The sequence below is a fragment of the Ambystoma mexicanum genome, chromosome 1p (assembly GCF_040938575.1).
Source record: "Ambystoma mexicanum isolate Mex_15411 chromosome 1p, UKY_AmexF1_1, whole genome shotgun sequence".
Taxonomy (NCBI): Eukaryota; Metazoa; Chordata; class Amphibia; order Caudata; family Ambystomatidae; genus Ambystoma; species Ambystoma mexicanum.
In genome coordinates this window covers 1,390,051,354-1,390,069,152 of record NC_090921.1, presented here as the reverse complement: position 1 = coordinate 1,390,069,152, position 17,799 = coordinate 1,390,051,354, and the positions used below count along the sequence as shown (strand labels likewise).

At 43.6% G+C, this 17,799-nt stretch overlaps 1 protein-coding gene across 1 annotated transcript in view; it reads right to left on the bottom strand.

Moving 5' to 3' along the window:
- Positions 1-17,799, bottom strand: part of VPS35 (VPS35 retromer complex component) — a 1,351,314-nt gene that overhangs the window by 1,136,935 nt on the left and 196,580 nt on the right. The gene's annotated exons all lie outside the window — the stretch shown is intronic.

Below are 17,799 nucleotides of genomic sequence, written 5' to 3'. Positions count from 1 at the left end.
AGATTAACAAACATCAGAAATGTTTATTATTGAGTGTTGTGTGATATTATCACCTGCTTGTTTCATTATCTAGTGTGGTTTTTGGGCCTAGAACAAATATAGTATTTTTGTACTTGCCGTCTAAATTTAATTACTGTGCGCTTCACTGTAGGGACTCAATGTGGGCCCCATAGCCTACACTTGCACAAGAATAGCCTTGATTGTTCTCGATTGCTACTTTGATTGGGCGTTGGCTAATGTGACGAACATAGTGAAGTCGTCACTAACTTCCCGGGGCAACTCTTCCCCCATGTGGCCAGAGAAGAGCAGAAACTACCCAACACCGACCATGGGGGTGGATATCTGCGAGAGGAGCACATGGGGGAGACTAACCTCGGTGGGGTGAAGATGGTTCACTAGACGAAGATGTGTCATACACCCTCTTTACCCCCCAAATCCGTGAGGGATAATAGTCACCAGTCACTGACTTCCCAGCTATGTATGGCATATTGTAATCTGGAACTTCTTGTTAAAAACCATAGACAAACACATATTTGCTCCTATGGGCCTACTGGGAAGATCACGCCCGCCAAGAACCACACAGTGCATGCTAATTGTTCTGAACAGCTGACCAACGCAAGGAACTTTAAAACCCCTGCGATGATGGAGTCACGCCATACCAAAAGCCGGTTGGGAAACCAGAGGGACGCTGAGCAGACCTGAGAGCAGGGGAGATTGTGGAGGTGTCGGAAGAGGAGGCCCCGAGACCAGAGGTCTGCTGCGTGGAAGTAAGGAGCAAGAGATGCTATACTGGGATAGCTGCTGCAGTGCGAGGACTGGGGAGCCTACGGGATGCTGGCCAGAAGACGGAGCTTACCGCTGGGCAACGCGCTGACCGCAAGAACGCCGAAGCAGCCAGGAGAGACCGCTGTGCCCACACAGGGAGATTGGGGCACTTCGAGGCATACACTACACGCCAATTGAAAGTAATTGGAAAGGCTGGAAGAACCAGAGCAAGGGATCTGGGTGAACCTGGCAAGCAAGCACATGAAGTTGTAAATGAAAGGAAGCAAAGGCACAATTCTCGAATAGAAAGGAAAATAAAGATATGAGAGTGTTACAACACTGGCAAAGTCCTGGTAGGAGATTATACCAGGCAATTTGAATGAAAGTCTGGAACCCGCACCCAAACTATAAATAGTCACTTTTTTTTTTTTACCAAGTCCTGGCAGGACAGCGCACAAGGACTTTTTCTGTTCATGATTCAGGAGACTCAACTGAACTGTGCAAAAAGCAAGCCAGAGGAGAATGTAAAGAAACCTTGTGAATGTGTGAAACCTAGGGGAAGGCAAGTCCCTTGGAAGATAGAGATTGTAAGGAGAAGAAGGACAATCTTGATAAGAAATCCTTAGCATATATTTGAAAGTGGAGGAAAGGCTGAGAGAAGACAAACGCCCTCTTGGCGCTCATGAGACTGAAAACTAACAAGCCAAAAGTTCCAGCATCATTGCAAGGGGGTTCCCTTCCCCCGAGTTTCTTAATTTCTTTGACATCCTTTTGGAACTTTGAGTTTAACATGTGAACTCCAACTGCAAGTGGCAGCTACAGAACATTAAGCCCTTTTGCACTTTATGATAGGTTTAGCGTTTGAGAGTCAGGTTAGGGTTTTGGAAATAGGACGGAAGACTTATTACTTTAGACATCTTGACAGAGACCGTAGTTTGTTTTGTTGAGGCGGGAACCCCTCCTAGAGTTAGGGAAAGACAGGCTTTTCTGCAACCCATTTCTTTTAATAAAGGTTTATAGCAATCAACAATACGCCTCAGTCTTACTGACAATACCTCAAACTAACCACTCAATTCCCTTGTTCACTATAACAAGGTTGACCTCCTAACATCTGTCCACCATGCCAGATTCTAGAAATCCATCTTAACATACCACATTTCAGTGTGCATACAAATCAAAAAAGCTAGCCCTGCCATACCCTCACCAGATGATAATCCTTCTCGATCTATCTACGTCTTGTAAATCTGCTTAGATTAACATCCATTGCATAAACCGCAATCTAATTGTTTGCTCAGAGTACTGCACTTTGTTTTTTCGAAATCCAGGTGGTCACCAACGGGGGCATTCCTGTCACACTAGCCTTACTTAACCTGCGCAGGTAATCATAATACCTTGTGTCGACTTCCTCAGATTGGTTGGTCTCATTCTAGCGGAGTGGAAACAACTTGAGATTCAACCGCTTCTTCAACACCAGAATACGTTGCAACAAGCAACCTCAAAAAAGCGGGTGACTAATTGCTACAAGACAGTCGCCCCGAGGATTAAAGTAGGTATAGTGGGGAGGGACATTATATTTCTTATTCCCCACTTGGTATTAGAATGCCGCTCATTCCCCATGCATATACATTGCTGGCTGCCATAGATTTTCAGCCCCCTCATTTAGAATACTCCTTTCAAGTTTTACCCAGAGTGCAATACAAAGTTCCCTCGTAAGGATACACGTGTGAAACAATTGCCTTTCTATGGACCACGTAGAAGAAAAGTGCTCAGTCTGTCAACACGAGTCAGGGCAGAAAGCAATTGTCGCCTCAACAGAGGCTTTCAAGTGCAGTCGTCCCCAGGGCCAAAAGGACCCAAATCGAACCAGTCTACAGAAAAAGGGCTGGTGTCCATGAGACGGCATAATCCCCTGAGGCCCAAATGCACCCGCTTTCATTTTAGCTTTACGAAATTATGGTTAATTCGAAAATCAACAATTGAGCAGTGCACCAGGTGGTCCAGGGACACTTCCAAAGATTCAGAGTGGCTGGCTCCTCCAGAACGCATCAAGATTAGTTGGTCCCAATAACCCAAGGGCTGAAGCACCACTCAGGATCTTCAGAGATCCGGTAGTCCAACAGGGCTTTACCAGGCCAGATGCAGAAGGGATGCCAGGCATCTTCAGGAGTGTTTGTCGAATCTTCAGTCGGCTGTTATTGAACAAGGGACTCTTGACGCAGTTATGAAGAAATGGCTGCAGGAGACCTCTTTTTCCAAAATGGAGGCTGGAGGCAAGTCATAGACCACCAATGGCAAGGATCTACATCAAACAGCCTCTAGTTGTCCAATCAGTGTCAACTACTGGTTTCATTCATGCCCCACACCTAGACTCTCTGGCACCATGGATGTCTTCGACAGACAGGCATCACTAGCCTGCAAAAGCAGTAGCTTCCCCAGGCAAGTGCATGACCTTATAATGGATTTCCAGACCAAAGCAGGAAGAAGGCCAAACTACAATATTGTCAAAGAATAAGTGAAAATCTCATGGCAGTGCCATGTTGGGGACAGAGCCACGTTTAATAGCCATACGCGGTAAACGCAAATGTGTGTACTAGAAACAGTGCAAACATTGAAAAAAATGTATCTACTGCCACCAGCTTATCTTTAGGCACATATAAAAGTAACCAAAAATCCCAAGTGTAAAAGACTATGTTGATATGTATCCCAGTTACAATGCATCATAAGATGCTGTGTGCAATGTTAAAAAGTTACCAAAAAGCTAAAAGGGAATCCTAGTTTCCTAGCACTGATCAGTTTCTCCATAATAAAATGAGCAAAAGTCCAGGGGTGTGAAGCTAAAAGCTGCACTTCCCTGTAGAATGTCAGTACAGGTTCAAAAACAAAAGCAAAATGTCTGGGGTTCCATAGAATTATTGAGGGAAAGTTGCTAAAAAAAAGAAATCTTTCCGATCAGTATGCTAACCAGATCCTCCACCCTTTTCATCAAACTCGATGCCAGAAGGATAGTGTACACCTGCGCCCTACTACATCAGTATTCCCATCTACAGTGCCTGCACTCAAGTGGCACAAAGCAGGTTCAGAGGTCATGGATGCCCGGTTTGCTCTGCAGTGACTTTTCTGTCACAGGAACTGTCAGAGGCTGCATCTCTGTTCAAAAACCGCATAATGATGATTAACTATCAACCGGTGGCAGGATAATCTGGAAATATAAATCATACCTTAGTTTTGGTATGGTGGCTGATGGTCCACGTAATTATTAAAAGTCACATCTGATTTTAACCCTGTGAGCACAGACTAGATAGGAAATGTAGATTCCAGAAACCTAGCTGTCTGCATTCCAGCAAATAGGACAAAGGGACATAATGCCTGCCTCTGTTGACATTATGGCGGTGATGCACAGCAAAGCACTTTAAATATGATGCAAAAGGCATTTGTTATCTTGTCAAGGAGTGGATGCCTTAAAGTAGGCTTGCTTTTAACTAATCTCCTTTGACTTATTGTCATTATAAGGAATGGGTTTCCTACTCTTTTTTTGACCTTCAAGAATAATTCATTTGGATCTCTTTCAGGGGAGCAGACATTTCCAAAGTCTTCCACCAGTGAGGTGAAGGAGTATTCAAGGCACAGGCAAGCTCTGCTACCTACTCATCCCATGGGCACATTGGGGTGGTCTGCCGCTGGAGCAAGACTTGCCTCTCCGAGAGCTTCACATGTACCCAGTACCGCACTGGAGGTGGAAGATTCCTGCAGGTGTTACCTAGTTTTCCCCAGGGTTGGGAGAAGGAGAACAAAGACATGCCTTGTCCCTGAGCCCCTGCAATGGGACCCACAACAAAGCAGCAAGCAGCTAATTTCTTGCATTCTACCACATCGAAACGCATCAAACCATCGTCTAACGTGTACAAATGCATTTGAACCAACCAAATCCACAGTGTTCCCTATGGCACTTCCTCTAACCTCTATCTTCTTCAGCCTCCGCTGTGGCTGATCCTCAAACCTGTTCACCACTGCATCGCACCAGTTTAGTGCATCCATTGTACCGGCTCGAAGAAGCAGCTCGCCACTGTGCAAATCCTAACCTCCACATCTCAAACAGCGCCTCAAACCACCAGCATCTTTGTCATCGATCTGAAGCTTGATCACGGAACCAACCCTGTTTGTTTATTAACCCGTATCCTTCGAACACCACAGCAAGCTTAATCTAGAACCTGACACTTGCTCCCCATCTGGATCACTGCAAATAGACCATCTGAACCAGATTCGACCCGCTCACACAATGATCAGAATCCTGATTGAGCGCAGTCGAACTGCCAATAACCGATTATGGTACTGTTGGAAGGCTTCCAGGTCCCCTGAGCCATATGGTGGGGCCCTTAAGAGCTTGTTTAAGGCCCCCTTTTTCAAAGGACATACCCTTTTAGCTATTATTGATTTACTGCCTTTTCCTCTATGGTAAGCATCCAGAATGCTTGCAACAATACATTCTGCATGTCTCTATCTTTCTTTACAGGTGTGGATTTTCGTCAATGTTTTGTAGTACATTTTATTGCATATTAGTATATATATTTGTATAGAACCTTGACTGGACATTTTTTTACTATTGCTGTTAAGGTAGCGTTTAGGAAAGATCTCCTTTATGTATAATTTTCCCCCATTTGTCGACCCGCCCCCCCAAACTTTTACTTTTGTTTGGCTATCCCCTGGGATTTTGCTCACTTATTGTGGGGAAACTGACATGCCCTTCAGACTGTCAGTACTGGGAAACTAGGTTTCCCTTTGGCTTTGGCTATGTTGCCATTTCTTGGTAAATTTTTAACAGTGCACAATGTACCTTTCAGGACCATACGCTGGGGTTCATATTTTATGGCCCTAGACATCCTCAAAGGATTTTTGGGTGATTGTACGAGTGTGAGTGGGACAAAATGGTGCAGCAGTTACCTTTTGTAAGTGTTTTACTTCTTTTTAGTGAATCACACCGCACTAACCACGTTTGATTCAAGACTGTGGCCAGGTCTGTATATAGTTGAGCCACAAAGTATTTTGTTCTGTCCCATGCCTTCAACCAGGTCGAGTAACCTGGGTTTTCCTCATTTGGGCATGCAGTCTTCCACGAATACCGATCTCTTTCATAGGCTTCTGCCCGTCACGTGTGTGCGCCCATGAAGCAGGTTTTGACTGTCTGGCCCCAATCCACACTGCTGGTGCCAGGATGCCTGGAGTGTCTGAATGACTGGGACCACTGTGGACCGTGATTGATCCACGACTGGGATGCCTGCATGAGAGCAGATCTTCGATTGGAAGTCCTCGATTTTGGTGCAAAACTAATCTTCGATAAGAGAAGGGACGCTGCAATCATTCCTGGTCAATCACCTGAGTTCTCACCGAACTACAGAAGAAGCCACCTGCACGAAATAACAGACTTGTGAGACCACTGGAGACGCTTTGGAAAGTTTTAGCACCCTTTGCCATCTTGCTGTCCCGTCGGACCCTGCTTTCTTCTTCGATCAAGAAAGCCCGCCAAGGCACTTCGACCCTTTGGAGTAGTGGGACCAACTACTCCCGGCGCCCCTTATTTACCCACCGAACAAGCCCTTTCGGAAGTGTTCCTGGACCATCAAGTGAACTGTCCAGCTCTACCTCAGGGTATCCCGCAGAACTGCCGCCGTCTAGAGAGGAATCCAGAGACTTGGGACATCGCTTGCTTGTGGTCCTGTGTATTCACCTGCCAATTTTCGCAAGCCTAGCTCCTCTGTGTCCCGAATTAGGAGAGTGTGTAACGCTGCCTGCATCTGTGATTCCCGCATCACTACCTGTTGGTGATGATCGCTGCAGATGCCTTGCTGTTCTGCTCTCCTTTGCCCTGAAGCCTGCTGCACCGGAATGTTCTATATACCTCGTTCGGAAACTGTGAAAAGACAACTGTCCCGTCACGGATGACAGTTCTATCCTGAAGCTGCTCAGAGCCAGAGTGCCGTGAAAATGTAGGACTTGAACCTACTAGAATCTACTAGCGAGCTCGACTAAACTGGCAAAGTTTGGTCCAGACTGTGCCGAGGGTCAGCGAGTATTTGCATCACTTACCGGTAGCCCCCTGGCACAACCGATCACTTTTACTCACAAATATCCTGCTGGGATAGCCTACGCTCCCTAGCTATTCTCACCTTTTGAAAACTGCTGCTGCCAAGGGCAGACCCTACTCGAAAGGTCAGAACCAATTCATCACCTCAAGCCCCTTCCTGACTTGCTACAAGCCCCCCCAAGACCACCCGCTTTTCATGCTGCTTGCGTGATCATGCGCTTTTACGCACAACTGTACTGTTGAGCACAAGGCTCCCCCTCTTCTTAGGGCTGAACTCTAAAGTTAGGGAACGAAACAGAGGAATTGCCCAATGCTCCTAGTGTGTTAACTCAACCCTCTCTTCACAGGTTGTGGATGTGTTTTACTGCTGTGTCGCATTAGGAAACGTTATGTATATATATTATTTAGTATAAGGATTTTGTGTCGTACCGGTTTGATATAACTAAAGTTTACTTTTGTCTATTGGTACGGCCGACAAATGTAGAGATACTTTTCATATACACTTGTCTAAGAGTAATTTGTGGTTTGTTACTGTGTGTGATCATTGTGGGCTTCTGATCACTCTCACCCCTCCTGAGACTTAGTCTTGACCACCTGCCAAGCTACCTAGATTAGTCTGGCTTGTCCAGAAGGTTTCCCTGTTTCAGTAAACCGAGGGTGGCCTCCTAAACCTCTGCCCACCAGGTCAGAGTTTAGAAATCCATCTTAACAGTAGCTACTGTCTCACATTCACACTAACCTTAAAAGGTAAAGGAGGCATCTCTCTTATCTGTGCCCGTTTCACCTTTAGGACTGGGATCACTGTTGGTTTGTAGTAGCTTGAGGGATGAGTAGGTGGTTTAGTTAACACACACAGACCCAACCAGTCTCAAAAGGGACACTGCACCACACTTTACAATCAAAGCAGTAATCAACAATTCACGTAAGCTAAGGCAATGCTGTGAAAGTAAAGTTGAGTGGAAATAGTGGTCTAATAGATCTAATAAACCGTAGCTTTAGGATTATGCAGCATCCATCTCACTAGAGTAGTCCTTTCTTAAAAGTTAAATATGCTTTCAATGTCTCAAAGAGTTTAATTCACAGGCAAGTACCTGCAAGGGAGGAAGGGATTCTCAAAGTTCCTCTGCAAAGGTTTTGACTGATATCACCAGGCAGATCGAATGTCTTTTAAAAGCACAACAATTTTCAGGTAGAACGTTTTAGGACAGAATTATGGGTACACTCCCAATTCCACCACACTCCGAGTTAACCAAGGGGGAATACTAGGCTATAACTCTGCAGCCCACAGCCAGAAAAGGGGAGTGATAGGAAGAGGATTTTACACCCATTCCATACAAAAGCGGACTGAAAACTTGCACACCAATTCCTAAGTAAATACCCCTGGTGTTTTCAGAATTTTGGGTCACTTACCTCGGTTATTGGTCTCGGGTAGTGAAGGTCCAGAGATTGCTGATGGCCTTATTTGAAGGTTACCAGCCTGAAGGGAGTAGGACCGTCAAAATGCAAGATGGCCAAATGATTGGTCTTGGAACACACGGGTGCAGCCATTTACAGTGGCCCACTGGAAAATGTTGTAATACACTGTTCACTGGCACTAGGCTGTCCTAGGCAAATCACAAAGGCATAAGAAATGTTGCGTGTCAAAAAGTAAAACCGGTTACAAAGCACCACTTTAGCAATCCACACTGACTAGGTCTCCCTGTCAGGATGGGGACACTTCCCACCCTGGGGTGAGAGGCCTACCAGGGTGGAAGCCAGAGCCAATCCAAACCCAGAGAGGGAACGTGGCCGCTGGGAAGGTGCAAGTCCCTGACCCTTCATTTTGTGTCCGACTGCTTGATGCCTGTAACAACTTATGTTGCTAAACACCGCAAATGCCCAATGCTTTCCAGCCTATCTCTACCTGCACTAAGAAGATGACTGACCTGGCGGGAGAAATGTTGGCACCCAACTGGCCATGGAGAGCCAGAACTCAATTGAAGGCTTCAGCGAACAGAATTTGCCAAGCCGAATAAGCAAACAGAGCTCCACCGTTGCACCCACCCCTAGCCGAACGCAGAACGCTACAGATTAGAGCATAACGGAACCCCACAAACAAGAGACTATTACCTGGAAAAGCAGTTCAATTAGGAATACCGCATCTTGTGTAGACCACAAACCATTTTTTCAAGTCTGTTGATGAAGGTTACGGGTTACCATTACTGAAACTCGATGGACCAGTAGGATTAAAAAGAGGACATTAGATTAGTGTATAAGATTTAGCTGCCTTGAGAATGTAGTTTGTGAGCGGATTGATCTTTCCGCCAGCAATGCAGTCTTCAGCAATGGGATGTCAGGGGGATTCATCAGTGAGGTCCCAGACTCAGTTGAATGAGTGGGTTCGTGAGCATTGTGATAATTAAAGGATTAAAGGATGTAATCAGCGCAGAGTTGACTACAATAAAGTTGTGTTCAATGCAGTCAGAAAAAGTGGGAAGTGAGCATAGGGCGAGACAATGGCGTGAGTCAAGGTAGCTGACCATGAATTTGGGCTTGATTTTACATTTGGTGATTAATGGATCAGGAGGGGAGTGTGGTGAGGGAAAGGCGGTAAAATGTATGAGTGAGTGGTCATAGGAGCAGGGATCAATTGAGAGCAGCGAAGACCAGACTTGAGGACAGAAACAGGAGACCCAGGAAGTTGCCTTGGTTAAGGATGGGGGGAGGGGAGAGATGTAAGTCGACTAGCGGGGTCTCAGACCGTAGTTGAGTTGGAGAGGATGGGCCTTTATCATATTCAATAGAGTACGGTCACATATTATGATGACAAGGATTTAGGGTAGAAATATTTTGAGCAACTGGTCAAGATGAAGAAAATGAGGGGTGCCATGTGGGCTGTAGATGAGGATGGTCTAAAAAGATTAGCGCAACAAGACGAGCTATACTCAAAGGAATAGGGAGTGAAGTCAGAAGTGTGGTGGAGGTGGGGAATGAGGTGTCCTTGCTGATCTCGAGACCAAACACCTCAGCCTTTTTTGGAGAGACTAGAGGCACAAGATACAAATAAGTATATCCATAAAACCACACTGAAAAATCCAACTTGAAATGTCGAAGTCAAAGAGAAGCAGGGAGGTCGGAGCCTTGGGAGGATAGCTCAGGGGCAGCGAGCTCATCTTGGAAGCAAGACGACACGGAGCCACCCAGGTTCGATCCCCGGGTCCACGCTCAGAAAACTGTGGGTATTCAGCACTTTTTAAATAACCCATTACAATTACAAAATCAAAGATTAACCAGGCCTAAACCCCTTCACCTGCAAAGAAAGCAGGCTGCACAGCAAACGCCTTTTAAATGCCTCCCTCCTCACCCCCGAGTTCTTAATTATAATTCCCAACCCTGGATGACATTGCTGTCTGGTCCGGACAGAATAAAAGACGCTCTTGTTTTCTCAGTTTGGGAGAAGGGAGTAGGAGTGCAGGTATGAGTTTGGGACTGTGAAACCTGAGCCAGATAACGACCACGAGGGCTGAGAAGAATCAGAGGGGTCAAGGACCTAGAGAGAGTGAAGAGGCAAAGCCACTTTAACCGTTATATTGTAAGAAGGGCACACTATCCCTTCAAGAGTGAGAACATTAAACGAGATCAAACAGCATGCCGAGGACTAGATCTCAGACCCTAGAGGGGATCTGCGTAAGAGAAAGGGGAGAGAGCCAGACCGATGAGGAGCACCAGAACCTGCAAGAGGGACCAATCCAGTGTGTGAACCAGACACTTAAGAAGAGAGGGTAGAGAAGGCCTTGGCCCAGGAGGGTAATACCAGCTGAGCAAATTAAAATGACACAGCCTTCTAAATACACCAATCAAGAGGACAAAAATACTTGCTGGTCAGAGTTTATTAATCCACACAGATGCTCAAAACCAAACTAAAAGCCTACCTCCTCGCCCCCGAGTTACCCTCTTAACCTACCCCTCATCTGCCTGCTTGCTAAAATGTTTCCCTTCGACTCTAAACTGCCTCTGTCCCTCACTTCCTCTGCGTCCACTCTAGCACTTCACCCATCATGGTCACATCCTGAGCACAGCTGGCCATACTGCCTACCAGTGCTTAAACATTTCCAATGTTGGTTGTCCGTAATCTATGTATATCCACTTACGTATTGTCACCGGTGACTGTTCCATTTACTCCCCTCCACAACCTGGTCAGAATAGCCCTCAATCTCACCCCATTGTAAGAAGCTCATTGCTTCCCATCAAATCTGATTTCTTATCTAGTGTACATTCTTTTGTGATCAAAAGAGCATAGTTCCTCCTGTATATAAATAAATATAATTTAATTATTTATACTGGCCGATGATGGCGGCTTGCGACTAAAGGGTGATATTATGTTTGGCCAAAGGTGTACCCCTTGGAATGGGAAAAGACGTAGACAAACAATCCTCCGCTTTCGACTTAATATACTTTATACTAGAGAAACAAAATTAAGAAGGAAACAAATCAAATTAGAGGAAAGTGTTTGCAGATATGGTAACATTTGATAACCGAATGTCCCAAGACGGGAGACAAGAGACAATTTTATTTCAAACCTTTGTTTAAGTACTGTCTGATATTCACGTCAAGAATTATGGGAACAGATATTATTGACAAACAATAAGAGGATTCGGATAGCCACTGTAAACTTTATTCTATCTCTTAATTTGCTAGAAAGTAGGAGTAATTTCTGAAATTTTTAGGTTTTATATTTGTAAACATTTGTGAATTTAGGTTGGATATTTGTAAATTTTAATGTTTAATGTTGGTCATTGAAATATTTTTTTCTTTTTGTAAAGGTTTAAAATAAACCATGAACAAATAAAAAAAAAAAGAAAAGACGTACTTGCTGGTAGAAGTGTTTCTAGAGGTTTGCTACTGAGCTAGAAGGGCGAGCCATGGCTTGAGGGTAAGACTACCCGAAACCTGACCTGCCTGAAAGCATGGGTAGATAAGTACCTTCTTGTAGGCGAGGTCAATATGACACATACTAAACCAATCTAGAAACCATCTGAGTGCTACAACCCTGAGAATGAACAAAGCAAAGAAAAATGCTGTCCGCTTTGCCCTGGTCTCGGGGGGGTTGAATTCAAGAAGCAGCTGGGTGCTAAACTCTTATACTGTGTTGGGTCATTGAGATCCCGGGAGTGACCAGTACCCCACAATAGGAATACTCTCTTCCATATCATGACACTGCTGAGAGGGGCTAATCCCAAGGAGGCAATCCCATTTATGTGATAGATGCTACAGATAGGTTCAACCCAATCCTTCCTATTTCTAGTCCACAGTCAAGCGTGTGATAAGAGCCATACCATAAAATGGCCAATGGTCTAGGAAACAACAGGAAAACCAGGAGCCCAGTAATATTAAGAACCACAAATACTTTAAAGCTAACACAGGTTGATTGGATTGTTTTCAGGAAAACATTCTGTTACGTTATGAAAAGACAGCTTTTCTTCATAGTTCATCCCACAACCATCCTGACTATGTCAATGATTGAATACATCTTTGCCAATTTTTTTTTGGACCGATCACATGTTAGAAGTTACTAAGTGACACAATATTCTGGGTTGTGGGACAACTTCCTTGGTTAGGCAACCTACAACATAGATCTCTCAGCTTTCTTTCACTTAAACGACCCATTGGGAAAGGGACATCGATAGGTGGTGAATGCCTTTGTAATAAACATGAGATTGAGACGTTGTTGCTCTTTCGTCCAATATATGATGAAATAAGGAAAACCCAGTTCCCTACTTCAAAGGTCAATGTATCAGACAGACAATGCAGGCCACAGTTTATACACTTATTTTTAAATGACACATCGGCTCCTTATTATATACAATTGCTCCAGTAACAGGCATTACATGTCAAAATTAGGTCTTAAGTAAAGCATCTGTAACCAATATTTTATGTCATGACTATTATGTAATATGGATTGTGTGTAATGATATCTCTGCCATGATTATAATACCACCTTAAATAACTGCTTGTACAGAATATTTTACTTTTGCACCTATATAAAATATTCTGTATTAAAGGTGTTTGCATGAATTACCCTAGATTCAAAGCTAATAAACTAGAACTCTCTCCAAAAGTGTGGGCCAAAACAAATGTTCAAGCCTAAGGTTAACTAATTCTTAGCCCTCTGGCTAACCTAATCTACAAACAAACATTCCAAGGATTGGCTGGACAGAAAGTTCCAAACCTATCCATAAAAATGTGTAGTGAAACACAGTGCCACGATCCCCACAAGAGACTTACCCAGGACTGCCTGTCTGTGGCAGCGGTGCTGCCTGCGGGAGCGGCACAGCGACAGAAGTGACTGCAAATGGGAACAAATGCGAATCCACCCCTTGGCATGCCTGTGCTGGAACACCGGGAACCAGGATGGCAGTGTCCTCCGCTCTGAGGGATAGAAGTCGATGAGAGAGGACAGCCAAAAAACACTGCAGGACCTCAGAGGAAAGGCCCTAGACTTTTCTTTTGATCGCGCCATGAGAAGTCTGGGTGTATCCATCTCTCTCTTAATATCACCAGTATTAAGATTCCCTTATGTAAACTGTTGCCTCAATTACTCAGTCTGGTCATCTGTCTGGGCCGCTCTGCTTTCATCTGTGTCCCTCAAGAACTCACCCAGTCTCAAGCTCCTCTGGTCACTTCTTGTGGTTCTTCAGTGGTTGATGGCTGCTCCCCACCACTCAAAGCTTGTACCCTATTCACATCAGGGCAGGATTCAGCCCCACTTGACAGGTCAAGTGACTTCAGTTTGATAACCGGCCAATTGCAAGGCCTGGGTCTTTCAGACTTCCCAGCCAGATCCTTTCTGGAGCTGAGCTGGGTCCTTCTCTAACCAGACCCTCATCTGTGTCAGATGATCATGAGGTGGGTCCCACCGACCTTATGTGTAAGGCTCGCCATTGGTGACCCACAGCTATAGGCTTCTTGAGTTGTCTTTCTTGGACTTTGCACGCAAGGTATTACATACAATAAGCTCTAGGCCCCTCATGTACCCTTGGGTTTGTTTCTAAGTGTAGTACTTCGGTGGCATGGGTGGTCCTACCCAGACCTTTGACCATCTTATAAACTGAGTAGGAACAAAGACACAGAGAAAAGGTCTTGTCATTTAATTTGAGCATAGAAATAAGTGGAGGAGTTTTTAGCATCATGAATGCTACTTGGCTTGCGAGGTGAATTAGAAGGATTTAGCGGTTCTACGTTATTTCGCCGTGGTATTTTTCATCGCCTTTTTTTTTAAAAAACTTGTTTTTTTTGGGGGGGGAGTTACCCCACAAGCCCCCCTTTTTTAATTCCCTTACACCCACAACCATATATTTAATTTTTTAACCCCCCCAAAAAAAATGATGTTTTTTTTTCAAAATAAAAACGGCGATGAAAAAACATGCGATGAAAAATACTGCAGTGAAATGCGTGTATACCGATTTAGCAACACAGTGCAGACTAGTCTACACCCTTAAATTGTATACAACAAGGAGAAATGTATTTAAAATGAATTGAAGTAATTGGAAGTACAATTGCAAATAGTTATTTGAAATTTCTAAAAGCTAATGCATGATGAATTTCTAGTAAAGAATGGCTTTGAAAAGATTGAGATCTTTTTTGGAGAAGACCCATTCTGGATGCATTCTTTTATTGCAAGGTTTGAACAATAAATGTGAAAATTTTATTCTTACAAGCTTTCAAAAAAAGACCAGTGGTAGATTCAAGAAGTAAAACAAAGATTCTCTTTATAAATAGATGTGCAAATGAAGTATGCAGAGCAGGCTGTTTTATAATACACTTGCCATCCACAAAGAAGGAAGTGTATAGATCCATGGCATAATTAAGATGAAGTAAGTAGATAATCAGACACACAATGGTTCTCTTTTTTTAAATTGTTTTACAATAGAATTAGCAAAACATTATATTCAATGCTTGGGCAAAGCTCCCAGATGAGTCAGACAGGCTGAATGATGGAATAGCATAGTAGTTAAGAATTTGTGTAATCTTCCCTCTGAAGGAAGTTCCTTTCTTCCGGGGCAAGAGGTCAGAAGGTCACCAGGGTAAATAAAACGTCAAAAGACCATGGCCAACTGGCTCTAACAATATCTACAGGTGTGGACTGCTGAGCTGTATACTCTTTCCAACAAGCAAGTAGCCTTCCTCTTGATGCTGCCAGTTACAAACAGCACTCTCCATTCCCAGCGAGGCAGAGTGATCAGACAGATCGCCTTCTCCAGGGTTTGCACTACTTCTTATAGCCCCTTTTCTCCTCCAGAGGTCAGAACTTGCTTTCTGCATCCACAGCCGATAGGTTGTGCTTCCTTTGTATTTGAAATTTACTTTTCAAGCGTTTTGCTCCTAATGTTCATTGTTTATTGACTATGATCAGATTAGTTCTGGCACGTTTTCACTTTGTGACTTTCAAAATGTGTTAATGTGCTGATCTGTTTTATATGCATATTAATTCTGACAAATGGGACTTTCCACAGGATTGTGCATGTAGCATGAAGGACAAGAAAAGGTCACGAATCTTGAAACAAGAATAAAACGCATAGCAGGCCTCCAACAAGCAACTTCAAAGTCTTTGAAAAAAATGGTTTCCTTTTAACTGCTTGAGCCAAATTGCATATATTCCTGTGTATAAACTTGGCAAGTATGAACATATCCCACCACATTCTTCCGTCAATGGATGGCATAATGAAAGATGGTAGCATTTCAATAAGTTCCATTTTATGGAATGCCCGAGTAAGTCTACATGCAACAGTTAACTACAGCAAATCGGATAGGGTGTGGGCCCCTTAGGATTTGCTGATGCAGCCCAGTATAGTGAAATATTTCCTTGGCTAGCTCTGTAAAATTCTCCAGTAAACAGATTTATGAGCCAATTAATGTATGCTCTAATCTGAAGTTTAAACCAAGCACGTATTTGGGGCAATGTATTTGGCCAGAGAAATAACGTATTCTGCATCTGTCCTGGGTGAAACGTGTTTAAAGCAATCCTGTTGGTACTTTGTCATTTTTCTGCAAATCTATTTCTGCAGCATTCCAGGTCGTGCCCACAAAGTGAACGTCAAAGTCGTGCACACCATGCAGTGTACTAAGCAAGCCAATCTGTGTTAAACTAATGTCACCTGTAGTGATGTTAATGCATAGTACTACATTTATAAGCACTTCATAGTGTGATGTCACCAGGGTAGACCGTTATGCGAGGTGTGGAAGGTTGAAGGTTAGAGTGTTCTGGTGGTGACAGTTGGTGCCAGCAGAGATGGGGGCTGGTAGATAGATGTCTTAAACTCTGAACCCAATTTATATTCTGTCATCTGTAACTTGCACGCATTTAAATAAAAGGTGCTATAAACAACAGAGCCTCAAACTCGTTTGTAGAGCGTTTCATTGGCGACGAGGATACAAGAATAACGGGTGCGTTTCAGTAAAAGATTGACCGCAGCTGGCGTACCGACTTTATTCAGACAGGATAACTGTGAGATTAGCCTAATCGGCTGGCTTATAGATCATCCTATTTTATCAAACGTTTGTGGGCACCCCTTTTACTCAGCAGCCATATTTCAATCCATCCCTCAAATCAGTTTTGCTGGTGATAGAAACACCTTTTCATTCGTTCACAATATTGTGCCATGTTATCACTAGCCCTAAAGCGAGCCACATATTGATGCCGTAGAGTATGCCAAGCTCAAAGAACCCCAGCACTGCCATCTTGGAGAATAGCTGCAATCTCACCTCTGATCGCCTGAGAGGGTATGAGCCAAGATCTAGATGAAGAAATCCTTGATAATAGGAAAAGGAAGGGGAATTCATCTCTTTGTACTGTAAACGAGCAAATGACTCCAAAAAAGCAGTGTCGACCTGGGTGTAGAGGTCGTCTAGATCATTGATCCTTTAAATGATACAATAATGATTGACTATTTTAACTAACTCCTTTAACCAGGAATCTTGTGATAGGACTTTCGTAGTTTTCCACATTTACAGGAAAAAGATGTTTAGCAGTCATTATGGCAGAATCAATCCATTTGTGCACATGTTTGGAAATATCTATCCCTTTATGTAATGGAAGACCCAACAGGTCCTGGATCAACATCAGCCAACGCTTGTATACAACATGATCTCTTTGGGTCTGGTCATCATGCATTTTACTTTAATACTGTTTGTTCTAGGAAGTTACTGTTGTGACGATCCCAAAAAGTATGTTTCAGCACAGCCCAAATCAAAGTGATTAATGCGAAGGGTCAATGCTGAAGTCCTGTAAGAAAGTGTAAGTGCAAGCAACGTGTAATCAAGGGTGACAAAAACTGCCTACAAACACAGGCCTGAATCCTTAAAAGGCAGACTCAGCTTTTACTTCCTTCAAAGTTGAATGATTACCATCAAGTAGTCGAATAGTAACAACTTTACTATTGCTTTGAGAGTTGCAGGAACCAATGCTATAAAAAGTTCAGTTATCCTCATCGTCATTAACACAACAGCACATTGAGCAGACAAGACAAATATTTGCCATCTTGAAAGAAAAAACTAGGCAAGCTATGATCTGGGCAGTGGCTGTCCTTTCACGCTAGGAACGAGGACGCGAGGAAAAATGACTCCCTCTCCCCCCCTTTTTCGATTTTACACCTAAACAGAGACAACAATGTTTTCTATCTGTATTTATAAAAGAGGAAAAACACAAGCTTGGGTTCCCATGCTGTCAGTCATGCCTTAAAAGCCAATCATTTGGAAACTGGAAGATCTGCAAGCGTAAAATAATTAACTGATATCCCATTTGAAGCCATTTACATTTCTACTAAGAAGCATCCCGAATCTGCAGCAGTCACAAGAGAATGTTTTCAAAGTAAGAATACAGTTGGATTTGATGTGCAGGAACTCCGCTCTATTGATGCACCATATGTCTGTTGGGGTTTGTGTTTTTTGCAAAATATACAAATGTTTTATGTTCAAAT